Source organism: Bombina bombina, chromosome 2 (genome assembly GCF_027579735.1).
Source record: "Bombina bombina isolate aBomBom1 chromosome 2, aBomBom1.pri, whole genome shotgun sequence".
In the NCBI taxonomy this organism is placed as follows: domain Eukaryota; kingdom Metazoa; phylum Chordata; class Amphibia; order Anura; family Bombinatoridae; genus Bombina; species Bombina bombina.
Window position 1 is genome coordinate 15485870 of NC_069500.1, and position 7291 is coordinate 15493160.

Here is a 7291-nt window from a genome sequence, read left to right on the forward strand (position 1 = left end):
AACTATTAACTCCTATGCCGCCACATACCCACCGCAAGTGTCTAACTGTTAAACCCTATGTCGCTAACTAATAACCCCTATGCTGCCATATACCCATCACAATAAACTATTAACCCCTATGCCACCATATAATACCACAATATTAACCCCTGTACTGCTATAAAGGCTAATGGTTAAAATGTATGTTAAACTGTATGTTACTGTTTAAACTCCCTGCTGTTTCAGTTGGGAAACCCCTTGTAGGGGAGACTGTTTTTAAAAAGTGTTTGTTTTTCCAGTTGTTGAACAAGTTGTTGTTGACTCCCAAGCTATGTGTCGACTAGTTCTTGGGGGAAAGGGGTTATTATTACAATTACCAAGAGTAGTTACTTGCTTGTCTCTGCTTACCAAAAAGATATTACAGATCCTACTGCCTCTCTGCTACAATTACCAAGAGTAGTTACTTGCTTGTCTCTGCCTACCCAAAAGATATTACAGATCCTACTGCCTCTCTGCTACAATTACCAAGAGTAGTTACTTGCTTGTCTCTGCCTACCCAAAAGATATTACAGATCCTACTGCCTCTCTGCTACAATTGGTGGCAGCGGTGGGATTCAAACCGCACAGCAAGTTGTAGGACATGTGATGTATATGAATGGACGGTGAATGGGGACAGATTATACCAGACTAAAGAGAACTGCATTGAAGGAATTACTGGAGGTGAGAGGAATTATTGCCAGCAATAAAACCAAAGCAAGGCTGATTGCAGAGCTCATGGAGGGAGACCGGGTAGCAGGTACGGCCGTACCCATGGCGAACAACAAAGCCGAATTCCAAAAAGAGATGCAGACCCGGTTGGCTTTTTTTCCGCTACCCCATTCGGAGGAGCTCCTGACACGGACATCAGCAGACGTACAGGAATACTTGATGGTGACCCGACAAACCACCCCGAGACCCGGAGAGGGGCTACCAGTACACTCCAGTGCTGGTACAGGGAAAGCTAAGATTCGCTACCACGCATTCAAGGATGATACCGACACGGAGGATATCGATGGGTACATACAGTACTTTGAGCGATTATGCCAACTGCATAATATTAGTACCGCTGACCAAGTTCCCCTACTGGCTGGCAAGTTATCCGGGCGGGCTGCTGAAGCCTACCGCACCATACCAGATGAGGACAGCAGGGACTACCAAAAGGTAAAACAGGCCATCCTGACTAGGTATGCTATTACCCCGGAGGCATACCGACAGTGGTTCCGAGACCTGAAGAAGCTGGAGAAAGATACCCACACTAAGTGGGCGCATCAGCTAACCAGGGCTGCTAAAGGCTGGTTGCAGGCAGCCCCAGTCACCCAGTTGGAAGACCTTTTACAACTCCTGTTGATGGAGCAATTCTTCCAAAGGGTGTCCACTGAATTGCAAAACTGGCTGAGAGATCGAAAACCGTGCACGGTACATACCGCAGCGACCTTGGCCGATGAATACCAAGATGCTCAGAGAGCTCAACAAACACAGCAACGCTCCAGTATTGGGGTCACCCCAAACCCCACTGCAGCTCCCACACCTCTGCTACCCCGACCTGGAGGGGGAATCCACCCTCCCAGATACCAGACTCGATCAGCTATCCGTTGCCATCTTTGTAACCAACAAGGGCACATTCAGAGAGACTGTCCCAGGAACAAGAACCGATCCACCTGGAACAACCAGAACAACCGGGCAACTGTACACTGCTACCAGAACGAGTCCCGACTACAGACCAAACCAGCAGTGTTCCACGGGGAACCCTTGGGTATCTTACACGAGGTAAACCCAGTACAGGCCACTTCAGACAAACCTACAAAGCCACCGCCAGGTGGTCTATATAGAGGGCCGACATGTCCAAGGGCTGCGTGACTCTGGGGCCACCATAACCTTGCTCCGGCAACATTTATTTTCCACCAATCAACTCACCGGAGACTGTGTAGCTGTCCGGGTGGCCGGGGGAGCAATTTACAAGATTCCCACGGCCAAAGTACAATTGGATTGGGGAGCAGGGTCGGGGAACATAGAAGTGGGCCTTATGCAAAATTTGCCCGCAGACATTATTTTGGGCAACGACTTAGGGGTGCTGACTTCAGCGTTTGCACCCCGAACCTCCCCACAAGCAGCACTGCCCATGGTTACCCGACAACAGGCCCGCACCAACACACTGACTGATCACTCTGAGGCTCAGGTAAGCAATCACCCCCCTAATGTCTCTTGGGCCCCTCCACTAGAGTTTGGTAGCGAAGTGGCCACTGACCCCTCATTGCAAGTATATAGGGATAAGGTAAACCAGAATCAGGCGGGGTTGGAAGGAGAGAGGTTATGGTTGGAACAAGAGGTTACTGTACAGGTATACTAAGAAGATAGTGGCCGGATCTATTCCCCTGTCCGTTCAGCAGTTAATAGTACCTCAGAGGTATGGACGAGAACTGCTACGGGTTGCCCACGATATTACACTGTCAGGCCACCTAGGAGTAAGTCGGACAAAGCACCGCCTAATTTAGAATTTCTTTTGGCCAGGGATCACCAAAGATATTAGGCAGTATTGCCAGACGTGTGACACCTGCCGAGTAGGGAAAAGAGGAGACCGATATAAGGCAAAGCTACACTCCCTCCCCATAATAGAAGAGCCTTTTAGTCGAGTGGCGGTGGACCTCATTGGCCCCCTAGCCAAGCCTAGCCCCTCGGGGAAGAGGTATATACTCATGGTCGTGGATTATGCCACCCGATATCCCGAGGCGGTGGCTCTGGCTAATATTAATGCCGAGACCATGGCGGATGCCCTCATCAAAATCTTCTCCCACATGGGATTTCCCCGGGAGATTATTTCAGACCGGGGCACCCAGTTTACGGCTGAGATTACCCACCAGTTGTGGAGAGCATGTGGTGTGAAACCCATTGTAAATTCCGCTTATCACCCCCAGTCTAATGGGCTCTGTTAACGGTTTAATGGAACACTGAAACAGATGCTCCGCATGTTCATAGATACCCAGAAGAACTGGGAGCGGTTTCTACCCCATTTGCTTTTCGCCTACCGGGAGGTACCTCAGGAGTCCACGGGGTTCTCTCCCTTTGAATTATTATTTGGAAGGAAGGTACGGGGTCCCCTAGACTTAATCCGAGAGCATTGGGAGGGGGAAGTCACTAGTGACGGTACTCCTATCGTACCATACGTGCTGGAGTTTAGGGAGCGCCTGGAGGCCCTGACTCGGACCATCTGCTCCAACCTTCAGGCGGCTCAAACCCGTCAGCACCATTGGTATGATAGGGGCGCCAGGGACCGCAGTTTTCAGACTGGGCAGAAGGTGCTAATCTTAAAACCGGTCAAAAATGATAAACTGCAGGCCTCCTGGCAGGGCCCATACAAGGTGGTGGAACAAATCTGTGACACCACCTATGTGATCGGCCCATGTACTGGAGCAGGCGGTAGACGCATGCTCCATGTAAATATGTTGAATCCGTACCATGAACGTGCAAATGAGGTGAATGCTATTTGCGCTCCTGCCGCGGACGACGCAGACAGTTTACCTCTTCCCGACCTCCTAGGAATGAAGAACCGGAACGAAGGTCTGGAAGAGGTACAATTGGGTGAGCGGTTAAGTCCTCGGGAACGAGCTCAAATAGCAGAGCTACTGCAGGAAAAGAGAGACACGTTCTCCAATGTTCCTGGATATACCAGACTGGCCACCCATAGGGTAGAAACCCCAGGTCACCTCCCCATGCGTCAACCTCCTTACCGCATACCAGAATCGGTGAGAGAACATATGCAGAAGGAAATTGACGAGATGCTACAGTTAGGAGTGATTTAGCACTCGGACAGCTCCTGGGCCTTGCCGGTAGTTCTAGTGCCGAAGCGGGAGGGCACGACCCGCTTCTGCGTAGACTACCGGAAACTTAATGATAAAACCATCTCTGACGCCTACCCTATGCCCCGGATAGATGAGCTCCTGGATAAAATGGCTCGAGGCCAGTACCTCACCACCATAGATCTGTGTAAGGGGTACTGGCAGATCCCACTAGCCGAGGATGCCATTCCTAAATCAGCGTTCGTCACCCCGTTTGGCCTGTACCAATTCAAGGTCATGCCATTCGGGATGAAGAATGCTCCGGCTACTTTCCAGCGAATGGCAGATCGGCTACTGGATGGGTCCCAAGAGTACGCATCTGCCTATTTAGACTACATAGCTATATTTAGCAGCTCCTGGGACGAGCATTTGAACCATATAGGGGCGATCCTAGATCGCATTAGGGAGGCAGGATTAACCCTTAAGCCTAGCAAATGTCATATAGGGATGGCGGAGGTCCAGTACCTAGGGCACCGAGTAGGTAGCGGGCAGCAGAAGCCCGAACCAGCCAAGGTAGAGGCCGTAGCCAAGTGGCCCACTCCCCGTACCAAGACCCAAGTGCTAGCCTTTCTAGGTATCGCAGGCTATTATAGGAAGTTCGTACCTAATTATAGTACCCTAGCCAAACCCCTCACCGACCTCACCCGTAAAAACCTTCCTAAGATTGTTACCTGGAGCCCAGAGTGTGAACAAGCATTCCAAGAACTGAAAAACGCTCTCGTAAATGCCCCTATCCTTGCTGCCCCGGATCCAACGAAACGCTTTCTCATCCATACAGACGCTTCTATGTTTGGATTGTGAGCCGTGTTGAGCCAAGTCGGGGCTGATGGTGGCGAGCATCCTGTGGCCTACCTAAGGAGGAAACTGTTACCCCGAGAAGTTAGCTACGCCACCATCGAAAAGGAATGCCTGGCCGTGGTGTGGGCCCTCAAGAAACTTCAGCCATATCTATATGGACAACAATTTTCCCTGCTCACAGATCACAACCCGTTGGTGTGGCTGAACAGGGTATCCGGAGACAATGCCCGGCTGTTGCACTGGAGTTTGGCGCTGCAGCCATTTGACTTAACAATCCATTACCGACCTGGGAAGCAAAACAGCAACGCTGACGGGTTGTCCAGACAAACTGAACTTGAACCTTGATCTGTGAACACTCCTCCGGACCTCCCCAAGCCAATCCGTTGGGATCAGACTGGGTATGCCGGTATGGTTCTGGGGGAGCATTGTGGCAAACCTCGCCACTTATGAACTATGCAGGAATTGTTATTTAGGCTAATGGTTAAAATGTATGTTAAACTGTATGTTACTGTTTAAACTCCCTGCTGTTTCAGTTGGGAAACCCCTTGTAGGGGAGACAGTTTTTAAAAAGTGTTTGTTTTTCCAGTTGTTGAATAAGTTGTTGTTGACTCCCAAGCTATGTGTCATCTAGTTCTTGGTGGAAAGGGGTTATTATTACAATTACCAAGAGTAGTTACTTGCTTGTCTCTGCTTACCAAAAAGATATTACAGATCCTACTGCCTCTCTGCTACAATTACCAAGAGTAGTTACTTGCTTGGCTCTGCCTACCCAAAATATATTACAGATCCTACTGCCTCTCTGCTACAATTACCAAGAGTAATTACTTGCTTGTCTCTGCCTACCCAAAAGATATTACAGATCCTACTGCCTCTCTGCTACAATTACCAAGAGTAGTTACTTGCTTGTCTCTGCCTACCCAAAAGATATTACAGATCCTACTACCTCTCTGCTACACCCCCTAAGTTGGAAAATATATACAGGTAGCCCTCAGTTTACGCCGGGGTTAGGTTCCAGAAGGAATGGTTGTAAATTGAAACCGTTGTAAATTGAAACCTAGTTTATAATGTAAGTCAATGGGAAGTGAGGGAGATAGGTTCCAGGCCCCTCTCAAAATTGTCATAAGTAACACCTAATACATTATTTTTAAAGCTTTGAAATGAAGACTTTAAATGCTAAGCAGCATTATAAACCTAATAAAATAATCACACAACACAGACTTCACTTGCATTTTTCTGCAAACAGTTCTTTCTGTGCATTCCAATATGGACTGATTTATAGACAGGAAGATCTTGTTCCTTTGAAATCTGCTCGATAGCTCAGGCTGGTTAAACTGATTAATTTCAGCTTGCTTGGCTTTGCTGCAACACAAGCGGACAGCTTCACCTACTGGGTATTTTAATAAATGCACTGCTTCTCAATGCTTTTCAATAGCAGTCACATGACTGGAAAAAAATGTTGTTATTCTGAAACGGTGTAAATTGAACCGTTGTAAAACGAGGGCTACCTGTATATATAAAAAAAAAAAAAAGCTAAACCACCAAACCCCAAACGAAATCTAATCCTGCTCTACCTAACACATAACCCCCTCTAAACTAACCCCACTAAGTTACATATAAAAAAAAAAATCTAACGAGGGCGGAGCTAAGCCACGCAGGCGGATGGCTGACTTCTGAGTGAGCTCCTAAATCCCAAGGCAGTGCATCTATAATATGATGGCTTTTCCCTTCCCTTTCTCCCCTGTTCATTGATGGGATCATTCACTCTAAATAGCAAGAGGCTTTTTGTGCGGTTACCGGATCTTTCTCAGACGTTTTGAACAGGAGTTGTAGGAGTGACGCACCAGACCGGAGCTCCCGGTGAGACCTGCGGCCCTGTATATAACGCTGGAGCGCTTGGGCATTGACTGTGTGCTGTGTGCAGAGGAGCCAACATACTGATCATCGTCAAAGGGCCGCAACTTATTGGGTAATTCTAGCCGCGCACACACCCGACTACCACGCCGGCCCTAACAGACCATACACTCTTTTCCTAACACCGCGATCAGTGTTCTCTAGCGGTGCCCGCTCCCTATCTGCTAGTGTCAGTTGTTGGCAGAGACCGGAGGCAATTGATTCAAAACAGGGGACCTGGTGAATTGGCCCACTTCCCCTCTTTCTTTTTTGTGTGCGTGCTTGATGTGTGTTGGGAGGCCTAATTAAAACTTTTATTTTGACACACTGCAACAACCTTGTTCAAGGGGATACATCTATAACGGTCAGTGAGATTGCTTTCCTTAGACACCTCGCAGAGCTCACAAGCAACACCTAATTTATTACTACCCAGCTCTGTAGCCTTACTGTTTCTGTGACATTTCCTTTGCTAGTGCCTGTCACCTGGGCCTCAGTCTAACTCCTCTGTGGGAAATTTTTGAACTCTACTACAGCTTTGTTCAACTTTGCTCTCTCCTGCACTTAAGCACATAGGGAAGATATGACTTGTAAAAGACAATCTAAATCAGAAAAAGATCTCCCTGTGCGCACACTTAGTGGCTATCTGAAACATCTTGACCATCCTAATATGGAGTTGTCTAGCAGCATGGAGGACAGCCAAAATGCTTCTCCTCCCACCCTGCAGAATCCTGATTTGCCTGCCTCACAGCCTA